The sequence below is a fragment of the Hordeum vulgare genome, chromosome 2H (genome assembly GCF_904849725.1).
Source record: "Hordeum vulgare subsp. vulgare chromosome 2H, MorexV3_pseudomolecules_assembly, whole genome shotgun sequence".
Classification (NCBI taxonomy): domain Eukaryota; kingdom Viridiplantae; phylum Streptophyta; class Magnoliopsida; order Poales; family Poaceae; genus Hordeum; species Hordeum vulgare.
In genome coordinates, this window is record NC_058519.1 from 433,527,826 (window position 1) to 433,555,012 (window position 27,187).

A 27,187-nucleotide genomic window follows, 5' to 3' on the forward strand; every position below is an offset into this window, starting at 1 on the left:
AACTAAAGACAGATGTGAGTACATCAAAATCTTGATATCCACACCCATGGAAAAAAGTTGACAGAACCAGCAACTGATCCACAATAAATACCATGATCATCATCACAATAATCAGTGTGCGGATCGGGAAACTAGCACCTTGTAGAACCTTGACTAATAAACAACGATCCATAAATATACTTGCAAATGAGAAACTGTGAATGTGCCATATACATTAACTTAAGCCAGTCAAGATTTGGAAGTTAGAACACCTGTTTCTCACTTCACCACTGTTGAACAATGACCATTAACACCAATAGGTCTGTTTCTGGTCTATCTTACGAATTATGATTTTTGTTAATTCATGCTTTAAGAGAGAAAAAAATCATCAAACACGCCTAAACGTCTGGTCAGTGTAGCTATAAACAAACATTTGTGATTTAGCTACTAGCAATGATAAAGTCAATACACCATGAGAGAAGTTTCCACCCTCAAAATATTGCATAGAACCTAAGTGCACAGAAATCCCAGGGGTAGGGGAGATAAAAGTTGTCCAGAACAAGCCACGTCTACAGCACCATATTTTCCTTCTTTTTTTTCTTTGCGGGGGGATACAGCACCATATTTTTCACAAAAATAAACATCAAGCTTCTCTAATCAGTCATCGGAGTTGCATCAAGGATCTTTTTCTAGATATATCTCACTCACATGACAAAGGAAAAGTTTAGACATGAAATCGGGGTAATTAAGTTGCAACGAGCATTCACAGAAAATTAGCACAAATTGACATTACATCTAGCTACTTCTGTGAATACGACCACCAACCCACCAAACGACTCAAATCTACCACCCCACATCCTGAACAGAGCAGGAAATCCAACGGATCTCCAAAGGGGCGGCCTAGACGTCGGATCCATCCATCGCACGACGGGCCCAAGAAACCGTCTATTCACCTCAGAGGTCAGAGGAGCAGGGCAAACAGAAGCACCCAAACCGACGCGGAGTTGACACGGGCCCTTTCTTTACCTCCGGAGAAGCCGCTCCTGCCAGCGGGGAAGGGCTTGACCTCGCCATCGGACTCCTCGTCCACGAACCCCTCGAACATCAATCAGCAGTAGCAGCACATGAACAACATAAGCAATCAGCAGAGGCAGAGCACAACAGCAGCAACAACAATAAGCAATTAGCAGCAGCAGCACATGAACATCAATCAGCAGCAGCAGCACATGAACAACGTAAGCAATCAGCAGAGGCAGAGCACAGCAGCAGCAGTACTTGACGAGCAACAATAGGCCAGCAACTCAACAATAAATCGAAGCAGAAGAGATGAAAGAGGTCTAGGTTACCTTGGTCGCCGTTGGAAGGAGAGGCTGCTGCAGTTCAGGACTTGCTCCGGTGAGAGGCTATCAAGCACGCCTTCGGGTAGTTCCCTGAACCAGGCCTAAATAGAATTGCACAACGTGATTAACGCCTATGTTTTCGCTGGGCAGAGGTACCAAATGTGTGAAAACGTACCACACTATATCAGTCCAGAAATTTTATACTCTCTTTGTTTCAAAATACTCATAGCTAGATTAAACAAGGAGAGAGTTACCGCTCCACCACAAGCGATAAGCTATCTCAAAACCAATCAAAAAGATAAGGTGAGCCGGTTGATTAAACTATAAACGTTAGATAGATGCATGTACTGTAATATCGTCCATATAAGTATCCTTTTTACTGTGATTCATATAATTAATTAGAAACAAAGATTGATAATATATTGTATTGCTTTCAATTGTACTATATAATACATACCACACTATATCAGTCCAGAAATTTATCATATAAGGATGACAAAGGAAGAATAAAATAACAGTGAAAAAACTTTCATTTTACGCAAGCTACCCTTTCAATATATAAAAGAATTATATTCATAATTGAAGTGACGAAACCAGCTGATATGATTTACAAAATAATATGCACTCAAATATTTACAAAATAAAGCACCACAACGTACATACTTTTCGTAGTTCCTTCACGAGATACATCCACATAACAAAAAGTATGTGTTTGGTTTGTACCAGGGAGCCACCTTAGTGCCAGTAGCACATTCGTTCGTATAGTTGTTATAAAGATGGAAACAAATGCAGAAAAGAGTTTATTTCCCTTATGCAATGCAAATCATGTCAAAGTAACAGATAAGTACCCGTTGGACGATATATAACAGGGCGACCAGCTACATTGGTGAACACGAAGCAGTTCTTGGTCCCCTGAAAGATGGCGTAAACTACAATTAGTGTAATCCCGTAAGGTAGAATACACATCCAAGAAACACCATAAGAATATGTGAAGAAGTGAAACCTGATACTTCCTTTGCATGATCGGCCGGAAAGGAGCCTCTACTAATCCACCAAAAACCGCTCCCTTTTTATCCCCAATTATCTACCAAAGCACAAATAGGGAGATGGAAGCGAGCAATTAAAATATACAAAAATCAAGAGAAGCATTGTTCTAACCAAAACAAAAGCAGTACCTACTGTACTCTCTATACAGGAATTTCTATAGCTCACCCCCCCCCCCCCCCGTGCCCCCGGATTGTAGTGTCTAAACCTATAAGGACCAAATCAAACGGCACAGAAGAGCGAAATTGTTTGCTCAGAAAGTCAGAAGCTAAAAATATGTACGTAAACAAATCATCTTTTCTTCCGGTGATCCACACAACAACTTAACTTACCGACCTCAATACTGCTCAAATTGGAACTAGACAATGATCTCCCCTTGTGTTCATGACTACATAATGTTTTCGTGTTCTAAGTTTCCAAACAACCTGGTCCTTTCACTCCAAGGGATTATGTAGACAGAAATTAGGAAAATGCATATAGTCAATTATAACAAAAATGTAACATCACCAAAGTTAGTTAAATTTTAAGATGCATGTATGATCCAGGTTCTATAGAACATGGTAGAAGGTGAAGTACACAAACAAAGCAAATTTGGTGCTCAGAGCCTCAGACCAAAGACATATTGTTGGGAAAATTTCGTATGCACCAGCATGTCCTAAAAATTCTAATGGAATAGCTTAGGAATGCGAAATTAACTAGGTGAATGAGAAGGTTATATAAACCTGCTAGTGCTACTTGAAAAGCATGTATCTTTTGATATTGTATTGAGATGACATTATATTTGCACATGAGGGCATGAAAATGGAAGTTATACAAAAGCACAGTATCTACTATGAAGCATACCAGAAGTGAATCACCAACACAAAAGATCATGTGTCACATGTGTCAAAGTTCTATTATCATGTGTTATCACTATTATAATTAGTGGATATGAACTTTGCAATATATGATATGTAGATACTATCGCTATAGTAACACAAAGTTCTAAGCCCTATAAATTTCAGTTAGTAATTAACAGACTCTAAAATGTACCCATCATTTCAAATAAGAGGGAAATTAAATGAGCTAATGTGTGGCTGCATGCAAGAATCTATAGAACCTTCATGGAATTGCATGACTCTGTTATCTCGGTCATGCCCCTTAGTATTTATAAGAAATACTAGCTTGTCCCTGGGTTCACTAATGATTTGATTTACATTAACGTCTGTTCAAAAAATGTCGAATTCCAGGTAATTCAGTTACCAGTTCTTTATTCACTATGTAAATAATTCATCAGTTGCTAAAAGGATTATTCCGCCGTTGTTAGGAAATGCTAAACTTGCACCCGTAATTATTATTTTTCAATTAAATATGTATACCTCCAGCCAGCGTGTAGACAAGGGAGAGATTCCGGACATCGGCAGCATCCTACAAGGCACAGATAATGTTTGTAAACTACTCCCAGCCCCAAAGGTTTGGTAATTAACATATCAATTACATCGTCGCCACTACTAGTTCGAGTGTACTTCATACAAAAAGATTAGTGTCCCAGAGCCACAGGAAGACATGAACAACATCTACGAGCTGAACTGCACAGGTTAAACTAATTAGGATTTATATTGCATTGATTTACTCTGTGAAAGGTCCACTGAAGGCCCTCCTACCGTCACGTCGTCCCAACCGCGCCATGGTTACCCGCAGCAAAGGGAATGAAAGGAGGAGATGGTGATGTGAGGTGGGGAGGGAGAATCCAAATGAGGAAGGAGGAGAAGTACCAATCTGGGACATGCCAATGCTAGATCCGCCGCCCACTAGCCTCCACGTTGCCGTATGTGGCGGATCCCGGCAAAGTTAGGGATGCAGGCCGAAACCCTAGCTAGCCACCGCGCGGGGGGGGGGGGTAGCGTCGATGCTGGCCGGAAGGGAAGGAGGCGCGGAGCGTCGGGAGGTCCGGGGAGTGCTTCCCGCCGCCGGAGCTCGGCAAAACAGACGGACATGGCAGGTGGCGGCGGCGAGGGAGAGGAGTTCGTGGGGGGGAGAGGATTGGTTACGAGACAAGACAGAGGGAGGCGGCCTTTGGTGGAGTTGGGTGAGCGCTCTCTCTCTCTCGCGGGCTCTTTTTCCTTTTCTTTTTTTCTTTTTTTCTGTAGATAGATGAATATGTGCAGCGAGGGAGAGGGGTTCTTGGATGGATGGATGGATATGTGGGTTGGATAGCTGGATGGATGGATACGTGCCACGTCATCGATCCGTGGTACAAACGTTTCCACCAATAGAAATCTAGCTCATGTAATTGTGTTTTCCATTTTTTATAACTTCTAATTTTTTCTACCCTCTTGGATCGACGAATGAGGGAATCGTAGCTTTTTTGACGTTTTAATTCTGTTTGGCGCGTGACATATAGTGGACCCACGAGTGACATGTCAACATAGTTAGAACATGTTATGACATTTTTATAATCGTTGTAAAAGTTATGACGATCTCATCTTATGCGATTACAACGTTTTTGACTCACATCGTCGTAATTTATATGTAGTTTTGATCCCCTCAAACGGTTTACGGCAATCTTGGATGAAATCGTCATAGATTTATGATAAATTCATCAACGACGTCTTAAAAAAGTCATGTATGAGCATATTTCTTGTAGTGATTAAATTAAGTACCATTAATATGGTGATATAACAAGGAACCCATGTTATCACATGGTAGCAACTGCACCTGCAACTAGCAACGCTAACACATGGTTAAGCAAGCGGTAACATAGCCAATCAGTAGTTTGCTAGGTGGTGAACAGGTTGAAGGTTTTCATGGCATTATGGAGAGGCTGATATTTAACAGGTGGTAGGCAGCGAGACATAACGATAGAAACGGTAAAACTAGCATGCCAATGATAGTAATGGTATCTGGGAAAATGGTCATCTTGCCTGAGATCCCGCTTGGAAGAAGAACGACTCCGTGAAGCAGATGAACCGATGTAGTCGAATGGGTCCTTACAATCCGAGACGCTTGGGAAACTCTATAAAGACGAAGGAAACCGGAGACAAGCATCAACACAGATATTCAGCACGGCACATGCACGACAAGATGCAATCCACATATGATGCATGAACAACTGAATATATGCAAGACATGGCGCGACGATTCACAACACTCAAACACTACACATTAAGAAAAGTTCAATGTGCAACGAGTTGCATATTGACGAAACTCCACATACGAATTATTTAATTCCATCCTGGTTAGGTACACGACAATATTAAATGTGGTTAAACATGGCAAGAGGTGAAGTGTAATTAAACTACCTATCTAGGCATTTTAAATGAGGTCGGAAATGACATATAGCACCTCCGAGACGACCTCACATGTTAATTTACAATTCTATCCATATCTAAACTAACATGTTTAAGTAGTTGTTAAACAACAAAACAAATAGGTTCACGTGATTCTACGCGTCATTACAAGCAATTTACACATAGAGAACATCTCCAACGGAACTATGGATCGAAAGATACGAACACCACAAGATATGATGGCATGAATGCAAAATGTGTGCAACGACAGTCACGAGCACTTCAAAACATACAACCAGCAAGATAAAATGAAAGTACACGAGATTCTAAGCAAGTTCCATATAGGACACGATCAAAACGGAGCAACGGTTCAACAACTACGAGCTAAACAAGAAATCACTACAATCTGCCAAAATCAGCCACATATCATTTTCTACACCCCACAACTACGAGCTACACAAAACCAATATGCTCAACCAAGGCATGAGACGATAGAGGGCAAGAAGCACTACAACATAAAACTAATAACACCTAGCATGGAAGCATGGAATACTAGGAAAAGAAGTCACAAAATGGCATCTCACGCACTGTTTCAGACTTAGTGAAAATAACAGTTTATGAAACTGCAGTTTTCGATCTGAAGGCATATTGCAGCAGCAAAACCATACGCTATGCTACTGCAACAAAATACCTTCCAACGGCGCCAGAAATACTTCTGACGTTTGCTGGGTATCCCTCGCAATGGCGTCAGAAATAGGCACGTCGACGGGATAGTACTTGGCTTGATCTTTCTGCTGCGGCTACGCCTTATGGGACTTCCTAGGCAAGTATGCAAAGGACTTCCCCCGTGGCCTTGGAGCCTTGCGTTGGTGTTCCCTCAAAGCGGAAAGGGTGATGTAGCATAGCGGTGGTAAGTATTTCCCTTAGTTTGAGAACCAAGGTATCAATCCGGTGGAAGAGTATCTCAAGATCCTGCACAAACACAAAAGCTTTCACCCAACGCTATGAAGGGGTTGTCAATCCCTTATAGATTGTTTGCCAAGTGAGAACTGAAAGCAACAAAGTAACAAAGCAAAGTAAAAGTGGAGTTGTAAACGATGGATGTGAATAGACCCGGGGGCCATAGTGTTTACTAGTGGCTTCTCTCATGAAAGAAAGTAGACGGTGGGTGAACAAATTACTATCGAGCAATTGACAGAACTATGCAGAGTCGTGACGATATCTATGCAACGATTATTTATATAGGCATCACGTCCGAAACAAGTAGACCGATACTGTCTGCATCTACTACTATTACTCGACACGTCGACCCCTATCCAGCATGCATCTAGTGTATTAAGTCAATAAGAACAGAGTAACGCCTTAAGCAAGATGACATGATGTAGAGGGATAATCTCAAACCAATGATAGAAACCCCATATTTTTACCCTTGATGGCAACTGCTTGATGTGTGCCTTGCTGCCCCTACTGTCACTGGGAAAGGTCACCACATGGCAGAACCCAAAACCAAGCACTTCTCCCATTGCAAGAATCATAGATCTAGTTGGCCAAACAAAACCCAAGACTCGGGGAGACTTACAAGGATATCAAATCAAGCATATCAGAAATCAGCAAAGACTCAAATATATATCATAGATAATCTGATCAGAAGTCCACAATTCATCGGATCTCGACAAACACACCGCCAAAGAAGATTACATCGGATAGATCTCCATGAAGATCATGGAGAACTTTTTATTGAAGATCCAAGAGAGAAAAGAAGCCATCTAGCTACTAACTACGGACCCGTAGGTCTGAAGTGAACTACTCACGATTCATTGGAGGGGCGATGATGATGATGAAGAAGCCCTCCACCTCCAAAGTCCCCTCCGGCAGGGCGTCGGGAAGGGTCTCCAGATGAGATCTCGCGGAAATGGAAGCTTGCGGCGGCGGAAAAGTATTTTCGAGGCTCCCCTGATTTTTTGTGGAATATTTGGGAATTTATAGGCCAAAGACCTAGGTCAGGGGGCGGCCAGGGAGGCCACAAGCCTGCCCACTGCTGCCTCCCCCTGGTGGCAGAGTGGGGGCTTGTGGGCTCCCTGGAGCCCACCTGGCTTGGCCCAAAGGTCCCCTATCTTCTTCCGTTCGGGAAAAAATCATTTCGGGGTTTTTCTTCCGTTTGGACTCCGTTCCAAAATTAGATCTAAAAAGAGTCAATAACACGGAAAAAACAGGAACTGAAACTTGGCACTGAATTAATAAGTTAGTCTCAAAAAAAATATAAGAGGTACATAAAACAACCAAAGAAGACAAGATAACAACGTTAAACCATCAAAAAATATAGATACGTTTGAGATGTATCACGCTACAGGACTCCAAATGGCATGAAAATTGACAGCATGCTAGAGAATCCTAAAGTCTACAACTAACTCCATTGCACCAACCTCAAAAGAGCTATAGATCACCAGATAAACTCATGCAAAGACAGCAACAAAATATAACACATCTCAGACTTCGAAATATTTCAGCATCTCTAAATCAACACTATTTCCTAGCAAGTTGAGAGCAAGCAAACCACATCTAAACATGGATTTCAATTGCAACCAAAATTACCAGGGGCTAGACCAAACATCCAAGAGCAACTCTCTAGTTGACAACTCCTTCATAACACGCGCGGATTAAATCCCACGAAATAAAAAAAGGCAACATGGAAAATTATCACACGCACTAACTTGCTCAAAAGCTAAAACTAAATACACGGTTAAATTCTATGGATTTTTCTACCCCGAAAACATATATAACATGAGGGGTTGCAACACAAGAATATGGCCACACGTATATGCGAGATAATGTCCTAAACACGGTATAACAAACTAGCTACGGAATCCGACATGCAAAACTACCAACAACAACACTAAAATACATGACAAAGGGGTTCCTAAAACATGAACATTTTATCTACGGGGTTTGAGCAATCCGGACATGCGCAAAAAATAAATACGGAACAAATCCTATTGGGACAGCATGCAAAACTAGGCATACGTCACGTCAAACTATTTCAAACGTACATGCAAGTTACAAATTTGTAATCTACGTGAAATTTTACACGAGTTCCATATATAACTTGCCTCGATCCGACATACGGTTTAAAAACTACGGACGTTTTAAATATCTAATAATTCCTGAAATTTAACTAATTCGAAAACTCTAATAAAAACCTATTGGGCCGAATTCGTAACACAGCCCAAATAAGGCATGAACGCGCAATAACAAACAAACGCACAGGCGGGGAAAAGACGGGCGCTCACCATGCCTCTTTGGCCAGCCTGGACGGAGGAGAGGCTGCGGCTTGGGGGCGGTGGCCGACTGGGGCCGGCTGCTGGCCAGCTGGGCCGCGTCGATCTGGAGCTGGGGCGGGCGCTAGGCCGCCGGCTGGCGGAGGCCAGCTGGGCCAGCGATTGGCCATGCGCGGGCGAGCGCTGGACCTCTCATCGCGCGCGCGGGGGGGGGGGGGGGGGGGGGGTTCCTCCCGATCCGATCTGGATCGGGGGCTGACCCAGGCGGCGGCGACCTTGCTTCATCGGGGCGACGGCGGCAGAAGGCGAGGCGGGGGACGAGGCACCAGCGGGACTGCAGGAGGCGGCGGCCGACGGGCCTGCAGCGGTGGCCTCCGGCTGGAAGGGTCTCGAGATGAGATCTCGTAGAAACGGAAGCTTGCGGCGGCGGAAAAGTATTTGCGAGGCCCCCCTCATTTTTTGCGCAATATTTGGGAATTTATAGGCCAAAGACCTAGGTCAGGGGGCGGCCAGGGAGGCCACAAGCCTGCCCACCGCCGCCTCCCCCTGGTGGCGGAGTGGGGGCTTGTGGGCTCCCTCGAGCCCACCTGGCTTGGCCCAAAGGCCCCCTGATCTTCTTCCATTCGGCAAAAAATCATTTTGGGGTTTTTCTTCCATTTGGACTCCGTTCCAAAATCAGATATGAAAAGAGTCAAAAACACGGAAAAAACAGGAACTGGCACTTGGCACTGAATTAATAAGTTAGTCCCAAAAAAATATAAAAGGTACATAAAACAACCAAAGAAGACAAGATAACAGCGTGAAACCATCAAAAATTATAGATACGTTTGAGACGTATCAAGCATCCCCAAGCTTAACTCCTGCTCGTCCTCGAGTAGGGGAGTGATAAGAATGAATTTTTGATGCTTTCATGCTACCTAGCATAGGTGTCCTTTGTAATTCCTCTTATGTGACGTGAATGCTCAGATCCATTAGATTCAAAACAATAGTTTTCTATTGACGTGGAAACAATAATAATTCAAGCAAACTAGCAAAGTAATCATGAACTTTCAAAATAACAAGGCCAAAAGAAAGTTATCCCTACAAAAGCATATAGTCTGGCTATGCTCTATCATCATTGCACAACGAATTTGAATCATGCACAACCCCGGTATTGGCCAAGTAATTGTTTCACACCTTTACTTTCTCAAACATTTTCAACTCTCACGCAATACATGAGCGTGAGCCATGGTTATAGCACCATAGATGGTGTGGAATGTGGTGGAGGTTGCAAGACAAAAAAGGAGAAGATAGTCACATTAACTAGGCATATCAATGAGCTGTGGAGATGCTCATCAATAGATATCAATGTGAATGAGTAGGGATTGCCATACAAATGATGCACTAGAGCTACAAGTATGTGAAAGCTCTTAAAGAAAACTAGTGGGTGTGCATCCAACTTGCTTGCTCACGAAGACCTAAGGCAATTTTGAGGAAGCCTATCATTGGAATATACTAGTTAAGTTATATAATGAGAATTTCCCACTAGCTATATGGTGGTGACAAAACGAGAGACTCTCAATCATGAAGATCATGGTGCTCAATATGCACAAGTGTGGAAAAAGTGGTAGCATTGTCCCTTCTCTCTTTTTTTCTCATTTTTTTGGTGGGCTCTTTGGCCTCTTTTTTTATGGGCTTCTTTGGCCTCTTTTATTTCCTCACATGGGACAATGCTCCAATAATGATGATCCTCACACATTCAACTCAAAACTTAGAGCAATTATGACTCTATATGGAATGCCTTCGGTAGTGTACCGTGGCAATGATCTAGCATGGCATAGACATCAATGGAAACATCATGCTAGCTATCTTACGATCATGCAAATGTAATGTAGACGTGGTGTCACATATCATGGTGGTAGTTGAATGGCAATATATCTCGGAATGACTTTGAAAAAGCCATAGTAGGTAGGTATGTTGGCTGTTTTGAGGGAGGCTAATGGTGGGTTTTGTGCACCGGCGAAAGTTGCACGACACTAAGAAGATAGTGATGGTGGAAGGTGAAAGTGCATCTAAACCATGGACTCAACATTAGTCATGAAGAACTCATATACTTGTTGCAAAAGTTTTATTAGTAATCGAAACAAAGCATTCAACGCATACTCCTAGGGGAAGGGTTGGTAGGTATAAACCATCGCGCGACCCCGACCGCCACGCAAAGGATGACAATCAATAGACTAATCATGCTCAGATTTCATCACATAGCGGTTCACCATACGTGCATGCTACAGGAATCACTAACTTCAACACAAGTATTTCTAGATCCACAACACCTTACTAGCATGATTTCAATATTACCATAACCACAACTCAAAACTAATTGAGATGAATCAAACTTCTCTAACTATTCAATGCACATGAAGGAGGAAGTTTTCGTATCCCTTTGGATAACTACCCCTTTTGAGACTACTTTCAAAGCATAGATCAACTACCAAGCCACGCACCACTGCGCTCAAAAAGATAGAAGTGAAGCACATAGAGCAAAAGTATCTAGCTCAAAAGATATAAGTGAAGCACATGTGAGCTAAATTGTCTACCAAAATATATAAGTGAAGCTCGACAAAATCACGGTGTGTGCATGTCTCTCTCTCTAGGTGAGCAGCAAGGATGATTGTGACACAACAAAAATAAAAGACTCCTACGATACAAGACGCTCCAAGCAAAAACACATAACATGTGGTGAATAAAAATATAGCCCCAAGTAACGTTACCGATGGATTGAAGACGAGAGAGGGGATGCCTTCCCGGGGCATCCCCAAGCTTAGGTTTTTACGGCATCCTTGAATCTCTTGGGGTGCCTTGGGCATCCCCAAGCTTGAGCTCTTGCCACTCTTTATCTTTTTGTCCATAAGAACTTCACCCAAAACTTGAAAACTTAACAACACAAAACTTAAACAGAAACTCGTGATAACATTAGTACAAGAAAGCAAACCACCACTTCCTTAGGTACTGTAGCAAACTTAAATTATACTTGTTATGATGTTGAATTACTGTACTTTCAATCTTCCATGGCTAATACCCCCAAATACTATCCATAGTTTCATCAAAATAAGCAACCAACACAACAAAAACAGAATCTGTTAACAGCAGACCAGTCTGTAGCAATCTGTATGTTTCATATACCTCTGGTACTTCAACAATTCTGAAAAAATACGACAGTGTGAATAATTTGCATAGCAATCAGCATAAAAAAGAATCAACTCAAAATCTCTTACAGAAAGAAGATGAAAGTTATTTTCATGAGCAGAAAGTTTCTGTCTTTTCCAGCATGACCAAACGATCATCCTCAAGACAAATCATAACGCTTTTGCTTGGCACAAGCGCAAAAAGAAACACAAAAAACACAATCATAACAGAATTATGAAAGTTTGGAAAACACAAAACAGAAAGAAGAAGGACAGATTCATTGGGTTGCCTCCCAACAAGCGCTTTTGTTTAACGCCCTTAGCTAGGCGAAAGTGATGGAATCACGTATAGTCATCTTTGGTGCTCAAACCATAGGTAGCCCTCATCATAGATTCATAAGGAAATCTTATTTACTTTCTAGGAAAGTGCTCCATGCCCTTCTTTAAGGGAAATTGAAATCTAGTATTCCCTTCCTTCATATCGATGATAGCACCAATAGTCCTTAGGAAAGGTCTACCAAGAATAATGGGACATGAAGGATTGCAATCTATGTCAAGTATAATGAAATCCACGGGTACATAGTTCTTATTTGCAACAATAAGAACATCATCGATCCTCCCCATGGGCTTCTTGACGGTAGAATCCGCAAGATGCAAATTAAGAGAACACTGTTCAATATCATGAAAACCAAGAATTTCACATAAAGACTTTGGAATCGCGAAAACACTAGCACCCAAATCACACAAAGCATTGCACTCATAGTTTTTGATCTTGATTTTGATAGTAGGTTCCCACTCATCATGAAGTTTTCTAGGTATTGAGACTTCTAATTCGAGCTTCTCTTCAAGAGATTTCATCATAGCATCTACGATATGCGCGGTAAAGGCTTTGCTTTGGCTATAAGCATGTGGAGAGTTTGCAATGGATTGCATCAAAGAAATGCATTCAAACAAGGAGCAATTATCATAATTGAATTCCTTGAGATCCAAAGTGGAAGTTTCATTACTACCCAAAATTTTGACTTCTTCTACTCCACTCTCCACACCTTTATCATCAAGATAGGTGGACTCCGAATCATTGGGGCGTTTTTCAACCAAAGTGGATTCATATCCATCCCCTCCATAAGTAGGTTTGACACATGAAAACAAAGATTCAAGAGGAGACACACCAAGCACTTTAAGATCTTCGTGATTTGCATCACTAGAACGCAACCTTTTAAACCATTCATGTCTAGCGCGAATTTGGGCGGATCTTTCTTTGCTCTCATTCATGGAGATACGCATAGCTTTCAAAGTTTCATCCAAGTTGATCTTGGGAGGAGCGCATCTAACTTTCGAAGCATCAATATCATAAGACATCCTATCAACGCTCTTAGCCAAATCGTCTATTTTGAGTAATTTTTCCTCTATGGACGCATTGAAAATCTTTTGAGAGTTGATGAACTCTTTGATATTACTCTCTAAATGAGAGGGTAATTTGTTATGATTTCCATAAGTGTTGCCGTAGGAATTGCCATAACTGTTAGAGGAGTTACTAGGAAAAGGCCTAGGAACATAGTTTCCTCTAAAAGCATTGTTGTTGCCAAATTGTTCCTACCAACAAAATTCACGTCCAAACTAGCGTTGCTACTCTCAATCAAAGAAGATAGTGGCATGTCATTAGGATCTATGGTAGCGTTTCTACTAGCAACCAAATTCATCAACTCGTCCATCTTAGCACTAAGCGAGTTAACTTCTTCTATGGCGTGCACCTTTTTGCTAGCACGCGACCGTTCAGTGTGCCACTGAGAGTAGTTGGTCATGATATTGTCTAGGAGTTTTGTAGCGTCTCCTAACGTGATTTCCATGAACGTTCCACCTAAGGCGGAGTCCAAGATATTGCGAGAAGCGAAATTCAAGCCAACATAAAAGATTTGTATAATCATCCACAAACTCAAGCCATGAGCGGGACAATTTCTAATCATAAGCTTCATCCTCTCCCAAGATTGTGCAATGTGTTCATGATCAAGTTGCTTGAAATTCATGATATCGTTACGTAAGGAGATGATCTTAGGCGGCGGAAAATACTTGGATATGTAAGCATCTTTGCATCTATCCCAAGAATCGGTACTATTTTTAGGCAAAGAAGAAAACCAAGTTTTTGCGTGATCTCGCAATGAGAAAGGAAAAAGTTTCAACTTAATCACGTCATTATCCACATCTCTTTTCTTTTGCATATCACAAAGCTCAATGAAAGTATTGAGATGGGAAGCGACATCTTCACTAGGAAGGCCAGAGAATTGCTCTTTCATAACAAGATTCAGCAGAGCTGCGTTGATTTCGTATGATTCCGCACTAGTGGCGGGAGCAATCGGAGTACTAATAAAATCATTATTATTAGTGCTCGAGAAGTCGCAAAGTTTGGTTTTTTCAGACATGATGTCTTCAACAAACAAACAAGCACACAAGCAAGCAAGAAACTGGCAAAGGAAAACGGCAAGGGCAAGAGAAAACGGTGAAGGAGAAAGGCGAATGAAAACGGCAAATGTGAAGTGGGGGAGAGGAAAATGAGAGGCAACTGACAACAAAAGTAAATGCAAGAGAAGAGTTTGTGAGACCTACTTGGATAGATCTTGATTTCTTCTCCCCGGCAACGACGCCAGAAATACTTCTGCTACTGCAACAAAAGACATTCCAACGACACCAGAAATACTTCTGACGTTTGCTGGGTATCCCTAGCAATGGCGCCAGAAATAGGCACGTCGACAGGAGAGTACTTGGCTTGATCTTTCTGCTACGGCTACGCCTTAAGGAACTTCTTAGGCAAGTACTTCCCCCGTGGCCTTGGAGCCTTGCGTTGGTGTTCCCTCAAAGCGGAAAGGGTGATGTAGCATAGCAGTGGTAAGTATTTCCCTCAGTTTGAGAACCAAGGTATCAATCCGATGGAAGAGTATCTCAAGATCCTGCACAAACACAAAAGCTTTCACCCAACGCTATGAAGGGGTTGTCAATCCCTTATAGATTGTTTGCCAAGTGAGAACTGAAAGCAACAAAGTAACAAAGCAAAGTAAAAGTGGAGTTGTAAACGATGGATGTGAATAGACCCGGGGGCCATAGTGTTTACTAGTGGCTTCTCTCATGAAAGCAAGTAGACGGTGGGTGAACAAATTACTATCGAGCAATTGACAGAACTATGCAGAGTCGTGACGATATCTATGCAACGATTATTTATATAGGCATCACGTCCGAAACAAGTAGACCGATACTGTCTGCATCTACTACTATTACTCCACACGTCGACCCCTATCCAGCATGCATCTAGTGTATTAAGTCCATAAGAACAGAGTAACGCCTTAAGCAAGATGACATGATGTAGAGGGATAATCTCAAACCAATGATAGAAACCCCATATTTTTACCCTTGATGGCAACTGCTTGATGTGTGCCTTGCTGCCCCTACTGTCACTGGGAAAGGTCACCACATGGCAGAACCCAAAACCAAGCACTTCTCCCATTGCAAGAATCATAGATCTAGTTGGCCAAACAAAACCCAAGACTCGGAGAGACTTACAAGGATATCAAATCAAGCATATAAGAAATCAGCAAAGACTCAAATATATATCATAGATAATCTAATCAGAAGTCCACAATTCATCGGATCTCGACAAACACACCGCCAAAGAAGATTACATCGGATAGATCTCCATGAAGATCATGGAGAACTTTGTATTGAAGATCCAAGAGAGAGAATAAGCCATCTAGCTACTAACTACGGACCCGTAGGTCTGAAGTGAACTACTCACGAGTCATTGGAGGGGAGATGATGATGATGAAGAAGCCCTCCACCTCCAAAGTCCCCTCCGGGAGGACATCAGGAAGGGTCTCCAGATGAGATCTCGCGGAAACGGAAGCTTGCGGCGGCGGAAAAGTATTTTCGAGGCTCCCCTGATTTTTTTGCGGAATATTTGGGAATTTATAGGCCAAAGACCTAGGTCAGGGTGCGGCCAGGGAGGCCACAAGCCTGCCCACCGCCGCCTCCAACTTGTGGCGGAGTGGGGGCTTGTGGGCTCCCTCGAGCCCACCTGGCTTGACCCAAAGGCCCCCTGATCTTCTTCCGTTCGGGAAAAAATCATTTCGGGGTTTTTCTTCCATTTGGACTCCGTTCCAAAATCAGATCTGAAAAGAGTCAAAAACACGGAAAAAACAAGAACTGACACTTGGCACTGAATTAAAAAGTTAGTCCCAAAAAAATATAAAAGGTACATAAAACAATTAAAGAAGACAAGATAACAGCATGAAACCATCAAAAAAAATATAGATACGTTTGAGACGTATCACGCTAGAGGACTCCAAATGGCATGAAAATTGACAGCATGCTAGAGAATCCTAAAGTCTACAACTAACTCCATTGCACCAACCTCAAAAGAGCTATAGATCACCAGATAAACTCGTGCAAAGACAACAACAAAATATAACAGATCTCAGACTTCGAAATATTTCAGCATCTCTAAATCAACACTATTTCCTAGCAAGTTGAGAGCAAGCAAACCACACCTAAACATGGATTTCTATTGCAACCAAAATTACCACGGGCTAGACTAAACATCCAAGAGCAACTCTCTAGTTGACAACTCCATAACACGCGCGGATTAAATCCCACGAAATAAACAAAAGGCAACATGGCAAATTATCACACGCACTAACTTGCTCAAAAACTAAAACTAGATACACAGTTAAATTCTATGGATTTTTCTACCCCGAAAACATATATAACATGAGGGGTTGCAACACAAGAATATCGCCACACGTATATGCGAGATAATGTCCTAAACACGGTATAAGAAACTAGCTACGGAATCCCACATGCAAAAATACCAACAACAACACTAAAATACATGACAAAGGGGTTCCTAAAACATGAACATTTTATCTACGGGGTTTGAGGAATCCGGACATGCGCGAAAAATAAATACGAAACAAATCCTATTGGGACAGCATGCAAAACTAGGCATACGACACGTCAAACTATTTCAAACGTGCATGCAAGTTACGAATTCGTAATCTACGCGAAATTCTACATGAGTTCCATATATAACTTGCCTCGATCCGACATACAGTTTAAAAACTACTGACGTTTTAAATATCTAATAATTCCTGAAATTTAACTAATTCGAAAACTCTAATAAAAACCTATTGGGCCAAATTCGCAACAGGGCCCAAACAAGGCATGAACGCGCAATAACAAACAAACGCACAGGCGGGGAAAAGACGAGCGCTCACCATGCCTCTTGGGCCGGCCTGGACGGAGGAGAGGGTGCGGCTTGGGGCGGTGGCCGACTTGGGCCGGCTGCTGGCCAGCTGGGCCGCGTCGATCTGGTGCTGGGCTGGCGCTAGGCCGCCGGTTGGAGGAGGCCAGCTGGGCCAGCGGTTGGCCACGCGCGGGCGAGCGTTGGACCTCTCGTCGCGCGCGCGCAGGGTGGGGGGGGTTCCTCCCGATCCGATCTGGATCGGGGGCTGACCCAGGCGGCAACGACCTTGCTTCGTCGGGGCGACGGCGGCACAAGGCGAGGCGGGAAACGAGGCATCAGCGGGACTGCAGGAGGCGGCGGTCGACGGTCCTGCAGCGGTGGGATCCGGCTGGCGGCGCAGCAGCTCCTCCTCACAAGAGAGCTCGGCGCTGAGCTCGGGCCACTGCCCGGGAGGAGCACGGGAGGAGTTGGGTGGTGGTGCGCCAGATGGGCTTGGCGGGACGGCGGCACTGAGGAGGGAGTAAGGAGAGAGAGAGGTGGGATGCTAGGGTTTGCACGTAAAATGAGACAGGGGCACGGATTTCAAGGAAGAGAGAGGGTGAGGGGCTAGATTAGGTAGGTGGGGCTGTTTAAATAGGAAAGGGGGGCTAGGTTTAGCAGTTTTTCGTCCCGGATCCAACCGCGCGGTCGGAATCTAACAATTCCGAACGTGGGACGGGGTAAGTGGTCATGTAGAGTAGGTTAGCCGGAGACGAGAGGGAAACGGCACCCGGCAACGTAATTTTTAAAACACCGATAAACGTTTGACGATAGACCGGATACCAGACGGACTCTGATTGCGACGAAATCTGACAGGCGGCCTACATATATTAAAATAAGACCGCACGTCAAATTCCAACCCAATCAGAGAAACTTTTTATACACACTTTTAAAAAGAAGATTCGAACGATGCCGCGGGTGCGTGCAAGTGTGGTCGGGCTCAGAACGGACAACGACGAGAACCGGCAACTAACAACGGATGCAAGTTTTGAAAACTGGCGGCAACGGGACGCCGATGCAATGCAGATGATGCGCATGATGCGATGATGATGCGACAAATTAAAATAATCACACGACGGAAACGGAATAGAAGGGGAATCTTCTGGAACGTCGGCATCGGGCTGTCACATAGATTGAGATCTTTGATAGATGGAGTTACTTCCTTTGTCTCGTTTTATAAGGCATACACGTTGTTTTACGTTAACAGTTTAATTAGTTAAATATGTCTTATATTTGATGAAAAATATATTTTGAAACTACATCTTTTTAGGCTGGTCGTAATGGAGAGTATCATATACTAGTATCATACATGTGATATTTGTGTATGATACTACATCTGTAGTGCATAGTATCATAGATGATCTCATTTATTACCATCCATGACACATAGTAGCACATCATTTAATATGATACAATATCATGATATGATACTTTACCCTCTCTTTTCTCATTTAATTCTACGTCACCTCATTAAAATTACCTAGTTGGCATGCATGATAGTACCTATGATATTCCCATTACGGTCAACCTTAAGAATCTAATGATATACTTTTGGTAACATATAACTCATATTTAGCTAGTCAAACCGATGACCTAGAACTACGCGCATGTCCTATAAACCGAGACGGAGGGAGTACATTCTCACACTATCCTAGGAAATCCAATTGATTGGCTCATCATCTCGCACAACACTCCTATAATACTCGGCCTAATTTTGATTGGGGTGAAGATGCTCCCTATAATAACTTTTGTAATGGCCAGTACTCTGCGCCTGTGCACCAACCCAAATTTGGGCGGCTGTCGAGGGTTGGATTTGCACACGTGAACGAGTGAGATTGCCGCGACCAAGTCATTTTCCTCCTTCCGCACGCACGCGCGAACAGAAAAAAGGATCTTCACGGGTTAGTCTCTTCGTGCTCACCCTTAGCCGCCGCATGGTAGCTCACCGGGGCCACTCGCCGTCGTAGCTCACCAGGGACGCTCGCCACCTCAGCTTGATGTATATATGCAACTCCGTTGGGTCGATCGAAAAGAAAAAGACCTCCCTAGCTCCGTGGGGCCGGGCATCCCCCCCCCCCCGGTTGCAGCACCGTCGTCGTGTGAGGGTTCCATCATTGTTGCAGACTTGCAGCCCATCGTCATACTCACCATACGCTCATTGCAACACCGCCATGCAGCTCCGTCGCCGCTGCTCGCCATTGTTAGCTAGATGTTTTCCGTTTGAAGCTTTTTCATAAGCACGTTGTAGCTTTTCTCAATGCCGGTTGCAGCTTTTTGCGTTGTCGGTTGAAGCAAAATCGACCTCATCTGCTCCAGCAAAACGCCCTCGCCAGTCGCAACATGGCAATATGGTTGTAGCATTTTGCGTCGCCGATTGTAGCAAAAAGTATATGACGGTTGCAGCAAAAACATCATCGTCTTTGTCGCAAGTGGCATCATGCCATTTGGTTGTAGCAAATCTAGACACATGTTGTAGCTTTCCTATTACCGATTATGTCTCTGGTTATAGCAAAATTAGGCACCGATAGTAGCTTTCCTCATTGCCCCTTGCAGCAAAATGTGGCACGATCGTCGCCGGGCACGCTCGTCGTCGCCTGATTGCAGCAAAACCGGGCACCGGTGGTAACATCCCCAATACCAATTGTAGCAAAAATGCATCATCGTCACTGCGTCCAAACAAACACCGTAGCCCCTTGCAAAAACCCGTTATCGGCAGAGGAGCAGGGAGGCGTCAGAGCGCGCGGGAGGGGTGGAAGCGCCCGACTTGGCCTGTGACCTACCGGAGCTTCGGTCGGCGCACCGGCTAAACGTTGACCTTTTGTAATAAATGATGTAACTTTGTTGGCTAAATAAGAGGGTGCTTAGATCCAAAGGACTTATTTTAGTGTGACTAAAAATAGTCTCTTTAAGAGGCTAAAGTTCCAAGCACCTCTGACTAAAGAGGGGCTAAAACTAGTCTTGAGACTAATTTTTTTTAGTCAGAGGTACCCCTACTAAAATGTGGATCAGTCCTCTCTCTCCTCATTTAACTCCTCTCCTTTAACATAGGCGAGTTCTGGATTGAAGGGTTTGGAGGATAATAAATGATCATTAACTTGATTTTAGTCTCTACTATTAAAGCAGGATCTCGCTCATGGTTCGACCACCTCCCAGCCCATCACGCACACGCACCCACGTCCTCCCGCTCCCTCCCACTAAAGGTTCTCTGTACACCCACGCAAGTTATATCTCTCCCCCTCTCTTCTCCACCCCGCATCCCCTTCCTCGCGCACGCAAACGACTTACCTCTCCCCTGCCACGACCTCGCCGTCGCCGCCACTGCGCACGTGCCTAACCAGGAACCCATGACCGCCACCATCCTAAACGCGGCGAGATGATGGCCTCCCGGCGGGCCAGCGACATCAACACCATCAGCAGCTGGTCGGAAGGTGGTTTACTCGCTCTTCACACACCGTCGCTCTCCAATGGTAGCGGAGCAACCAACGCCTCCCTCCTCTGCGGAAATCAAGGCACGGATTTTTGCGGCCACAAATTCCCACACATTCATACTACGAGTTTTACTGAAATTAACTACACGTTTACTTCTGCTCTGAATCTCTTCCTGATTTGGTTTCGTTCTGTTTTGTGTGATTCGGATTCGAATGCAGATGGGGTTCATGTCTCCGACGAAGCCGAGGATGAAGCTACTGGGGATGGGATCCTCCCACGGTCACGGAGGCGCCAACAAGGATGAGGCGCCCAGCAAGTCGCCGCCGTCCAGGCTTGATGCTGACGACCACCCCAAGAACAGCCTCCTGCCCTAGGAGCCCGACCAAGGCTCCTCCTCAGAGTACCCCAAGGACCGCTCCAACTCTTCTTCGTCCCGCTCATGCTCCAGCGGGAGCCACAGCAGGTGTGCGGCCCACTCTGCCAACGGCGGCAGCTTCGAGTTCCGCATGGAGGAGCGGTCGGCGGTGGCCGGGCTCGGGCCATTCTTCCGACAACAGGTGTCCTCCAAGTGGAACAACACCGAGAAGTAGATCGCCGGGAGGCACCACGTCGTGCACTCCAACCCCATCTCCTCCAGGAAGGCCGCGACCTCCGTGCACGGCCACACCGGCGTCGGCAGAGGCTGTGTGCGAGTCGTGCCGGAGTCTTCGCTGCCGCCGCCGCCTTCAGATGCCACGAAGACACCCGGCGGCAGCGCGCTAACTGAGTTGTCCCGGTCGCCTTCTCCGTCGTCTTTGTCGCTCTCGTCAGTGACCGGGCCGGCCAGCAAGCAGCGTCGCGACACCAAGCTCTGCACGCAGGTGGGCGCTTCGTCGTCGTTGGTGTCGATGAGGGACGTCGGCACGGAGATGACCCCGATCGCCAGCCAGGAGTAGTCGAGGAACGGCACCCCGGCCGGCGCCGCGACGCCGTCGCTGAGCCCGCTCTGCTCGGTGTCGGCCTCGCCATCCGCGTCGGAGCGGGAGCTGCAGCTCAGGACGCGCCGCGAGATCGCCGCGCTTGGGCTGCAGCTGGGAAAGATGAGCATCGCGTCCTGGGCCAGCAAGGAGGATCGCTTCCACAACTCGCCGGAAAAGAACGCCGGCGAAAAAGACCGAGCCAAGAAGGCGGAGTTCGAAGCTCGAGCCGCGGCATGGGCAGAGTCCAAGAAGTGCAAGCTCGGATCAAGGCACGGAACAAAATCTCCACATTTTAATCACGATTGTTTCATTCAAAAACACCATTTTCTTCTGAATCTTATGTTCTTTTGGTCATGGTGGCTCAAATATCAGAGGAAGGAGGTGAGGATTCAGGAGTGGGAGAACTGTCAGAAATCCAAATTCGAAGCCAAGATGAGGCATGCAGAGGTCAGCTCCCATCTAAACCTCCGAACTTGCTGCATTGTGGTGCTACCAACTCTTGATCGGCATTGCGATTGTTCATCATATCATGTAGAAGTATCAATTTACAGAGTGTAATTGTTCAAGATTCATTTCAGGTGCAGGCCGACCAAATGAAGGCGCGGGCAAAGAACAGCCTGACCAAGAGGTTGTCCACGTTGAGCCACAAGGTGGAGGGGAAGCAGGCGAGGGTCGAAGCGAGGTGGAACCGACGGGCAGTCCGGCTAGCCCGTCAGGTGGAGCGCACACGGAAGACCGGCCGCGTGCCGTCCCAGTTCCGGTGCTGCAGCTGGTTCCTCTGTTGAAAACGGAACAAAATTTAGATGGCCTCTTAAGTGCAGCCTGACTTAAGAAGCAGCATGAAGGTCTGAATGCAAAAGCCTCCGGGATGAGATGTACATGAAATTATTTGAATCAATGTGCTGTAGGTGTTGCTTTGCTCTGTAGTTTGTACAATTTGAATGTCAGTGTTAGACTGTATAGTTATCTGTACCTATACGTGTATATTGTAACGTACCCTTGGTACACCATCTATAAATATATGTGATAGGGCACCCTAGAGGGTTGAGCCAGTTCCCCCAAAACCCTTTGTCTTACATGGTATCCGACTAGGTTAGGTTTTCCGTCGCCGCCGCCCATCTCCTGGCCGCCGCCGCCGTCGCCCCGCCTCAGGCCGCTGCTGCTGCCGCGATCTCCTGGTCGCCGCTGCCGTTGCACCTCCTCGGGCCGCCGCTACTACCGCGCACCTTCTGCTCCTCCGGCCGCTGCGATGACGACCACCTCCACCGCTTCCGCCTCTGTCGGCTTCCTTCCGGCCTCCCTCGCTGTGCTCCTCTCTCGCCCTACTGACGCCGCTGCTGTCGCTGCTCCGATCAGCACCCGCAGCGTCGGCTCCCTCTTCTCGGCGGCTTCGTTTTCGCCACCGCCATCGGCTGCCGCACCTCCAGTGCCTGTGCTGCCTATGGTGCCCTCCTCGGGGACCCCCTCGGCGCCCGCTACGGTCGCCGCCCTCTCGGCGCCGATGGTCGCCGCCTCCATGACGCCCGCTATGGCGCCCTCCTTCGACGCCAACACTGCCCACCTGCCGCCGCCGATCGGTGCCCACGTGGCCCCGGAGGCTGTGACCGCGGCTCTTGCGGCGTATACGCCGCCTGCTGTCTTCACGCCTGGGAGTCTACCTGCGCCGTTCCAGTTCAGCCACCTCATCACCACCAAGCTATCTTCGGATAACTACGTGTGCTGGCGTGCGCAGGTTCTTCCACTCCTTGGGAGTCATTACCTCCTCGGCTACATCGACGGCTCCTATCCGTGCCCTCCTGCGGTCGTGGACAGCGTCAATGGACCCGTCTACAACCCGAGGCATCGCGTCTGGACAGGGCAGGACCAGGCGAACCTCTCGGCTATCCAGGGGTCGCTTACCCGGGAGGTTGCCGGGATGCTCGTCTTCGCCCAGACCTCTCACGAGGCATGGACTATCATGGAGCGCTCCTTCGAGTCGCAGTTGCAGGCGCGTTCCAGTGCTCTCCGTCGCCAACTTGGCGAGTGCGAGAAGCTCGATGGCACGGCCACTGCCTTCTATCACAAGGTCAAGTCCATCGTCGACACTCTGGCCTCCATTGGCCAGCCTCTCACCGACACCGAGTTCAACTCCTACATCGTCAACGGTCTTGACGAGGAGTATGATGAACTTGTGGAGATCATCAACGAGCGTGGCAACACGTCTCCGATGCCGGCGCACGAGCTCTACTCGCGCCTTCTTCTCACCGAGCAGCACGTGGAGGCGTGCCGCACTCGTGGCCGATGTATTCCCTCAGCGAACGCCGCCTACAAGGCGGGGCGTGGCGTTCCTGGCCCTGGTGCCCACTCGGCCCCCTCGGGCAAGGGTCCCACCGCGCCGCCTCTCTCAGCCCCCCTCCTGCATCGTCCTTTGGGGGGGGGTCGTCCTACCCGGGAGTGCCAGCTCTGCGGACGTGCGGGTCACTATGCTTCTAAGTGTCACCGCTGCTTCCAGAAGAGTTTCCTCGGCCTCTACAACAACGGCAAGGACTCGCGCAACAACGAGCGTCAGGCACAGTTGGCTGATAAGCCGGCACCTCGGGAGCAGCAGGGACACACGCAGTCCTATCCCGTCGACCCCCACTAGTACATGGACAGTGGGGCTACGGATCAACTCATGAGCGAGCTCGGCAAGCTCCACTCTCGTGAGGCCTACCACGACACCGACAAGGTTCACACCGCCAATGGAGTAGGTATGTGCATCTCTCATATTGGTCAAGCATCTCTTCTCACTAGCCATACAAATAGGAGTCTTCAGCTTCGTAATGTCCTTAGAGTTCCTGCTGTGACGCGTAATCTCCTTTCAGTTCCTAAGCTTAATGTTGATAACAATGTTTTCTGTGAATTTCACCCTTTTGATCTTTTTATTAAGGATCGGGCCACGAGGGACGTTCTTCTTAGCGGACGGCTATGCCAGGATCTCTATCGTCTGGAGCATCCTGGCGTCTCTCGGGTTTTTAGTGGAGTTCGCGTTTCGTCGTCACAGTGGCATGCTCGCCTTGGTCATCCTGCCACTCCTATCGTCCGTCATATTTTGCGTCGTCATGAGCTTCCTAGCATGTCTAGTAATAAAGATGTAGCAGTGTGTGATGCTTGTCAGCAAGGGAAGAGTCATCAACTTCCTTTTTCAGAGTCTAGTCGTGAGGTCAAACATCCTCTTGAACTTGTCTTTTCAGATGTATGGGGTCCTGCCCAGACTTCTACCAGTGGTCATAATTATTATGTCAGTTTCATTGATGCTTACAGTCGCTTTACTTGGCTTTATGTTATTAAGCGTAAATCTGATGTGTTCCATATAGTTGTTCAATTTCAAAAACGTGTTGAACGCCTTCTCAACCATAAGATTGTTCATGTGCAGTCAGATTAGGGTGGCGAATATCGCAACCTTGATTCCTTTTTCAGTTCACTTGGGATCGCGCATCGTTTAGCATGTCCACATACACATCAGCAGAATGGTTCTGTCGAGCGTAAGCATCGTCATATTGTTGAGACTGGTCTTACTCTTTTGGCCCATGCATCTGTTCCTTTTCGGTTTTGGAGTGATGCCTTTACCACCGCATGTTTCCTCATCAACCATACTCCCACTCGTGTTTTAGACATGAAGACTCCCATCGAACTCCTTGTTAATGGACAACCTGATTATACATTTTTTAAGGTGTTTGGGTGTGCTTGCTGGCCACATTTACGTCCCTACAATAAACGTAAGCTGGAGTTTCGATCTAAGAAGTGTGTTTTTCTTGGCTATAGTTGCCTTCATAAAGGATACAAATGTCTTCATGTTCCCACAAATCGTGTCTATATATCTCGGGATGTTGTGTTTGATGAACATGTGTTTCCCTTTGCCAACTTACCTGTGTCCACCAATGAGTCGCCATCTATGCATACATCCTCTCTTGCCTCTGACCAATTTGATGATGTTGCATATGCTCCTATTTTGTTACCTAACCATGGTGCAGGTGTTGGTAGAGGTGCTCGTCTTGAGCTCCTGGACGAGCCTGCAGCTGCACCGGCTGCTGCTGGTCGCGACGCCCGTGGTCTCCTGGAGACGCCGGTCCGATCAGCTGTCACGCCGGTTCGATCGGCCTCCCTGTCGCCGGTCCGACCGGCCGACTCGCCTGCGCCCTTGCTGTCGCCGATGGCCTCTCGGCCCGTGTCACCCCAGGCGAGCCCTCGCCCCGCCTCGCCCGTGCGGCCGTCAACGCCTGTGTCACCCGTGGCGGGCACTAGCCCTGCCTCGCCCGCATGCTCTCCGCCGCTTCGTTCGTCGGCGCCGTCCAGCCCCTCGTCGGCTGGGCACCCTTCGCCGACGCCCAGCCCCTCGCCGGCTGGGCCTTCTTCACCGACGCCCAGCCCCTCGCCGGCTGGGCCTTCTTCGCCACCGCCCAGTCCCTCGCCGGCTGGGCCCTTGCCGGCTCCTGTGGTCTCCCGCCCACACACGCGCAGTCGCAGTGGTGTTGTGTGCCCTCTTAAGCGCACTGACGGCACTGTTGCGTGGCATGCCTCTTGCATGATTGCTGCCCTTGCGGATCCGTCCTTGGAACCGCGTACGTACCAGGCTGCTATGAGTATTCCTCATTGGAGAGAGGCTATGGAGCAGGAGTACCACACTCTTCTTCGCAATGAGACGTGGACTCTTGTTCCTCCACCACCTTGGGTCAACGTCATTGATTCTAAATGGGTCTTCAAGGTGAAAAAGAATTTTGATGGGTCTATTGAGCGCTACAAAGCGCGTCTTGTTGCCAGGGGATTCCGGCAGCGCTATGGTTTTGATTATGAGGACACTTTCAGCCCTGTGGTCAAGCCTACTACTATCAGGCTCCTTTTGTCCCTTGCAGTTACTCGAGGCTGGTCTCTCTGTCAGCTTGATGTGCAGAATGCCTTCCTTCATGGCTTATTGGAGGAGGAGGTTTATATGCGACAGCCTCCTGGTTTTTCTGATCCTGATCGTCCTGATTATCTATGTTGTCTTACCAAAGCACTCTATGGTCTGAAGCAAGCTCCTCGTGCCTGGCATGCCCGCCTTGCAACAGCTCTTCGTGCTCATGGTTTTGCACCGTCTACTGCTGATTCATCATTATTTCTTCTCCAGAAGCCTGAGGTCACTATATACTTGCTGGTTTATGTAGATGATATCATTCTGCTCAGTTCTTCACAGTTTGCTGCTGACGCCCTTGTTCATGCTCTTGGTACTGATTTTGATGTCAAAGATCTTGCGAGACTTCACTACTTTCTGGGTGTGGAAGTGGCTCCTCGGGCTGATGGTCTTGTTATGACACAGAAGAAGTACTCGTTGGACTTGTTGCAACGAGCTGGGATGCTTAAGTGCAAGACGACCACTACGCCTATGTCTACTACTGACAAGATCACTGCTGTTGATGGTGAGCTCCTGTCCTCTGCTGATGCTACTATGTACAGGAGTATTGTTG

At 46.5% G+C, this 27,187-nt stretch overlaps 1 pseudogene; it reads left to right on the top strand.

Moving 5' to 3' along the window:
• The first annotated feature begins 20,975 nt into the window (after positions 1-20,975).
• LOC123430207 lies at positions 20,976-22,789 on the top strand (annotated as a pseudogene).
• Positions 22,790-27,187: the final 4,398 nt, after the last annotated feature.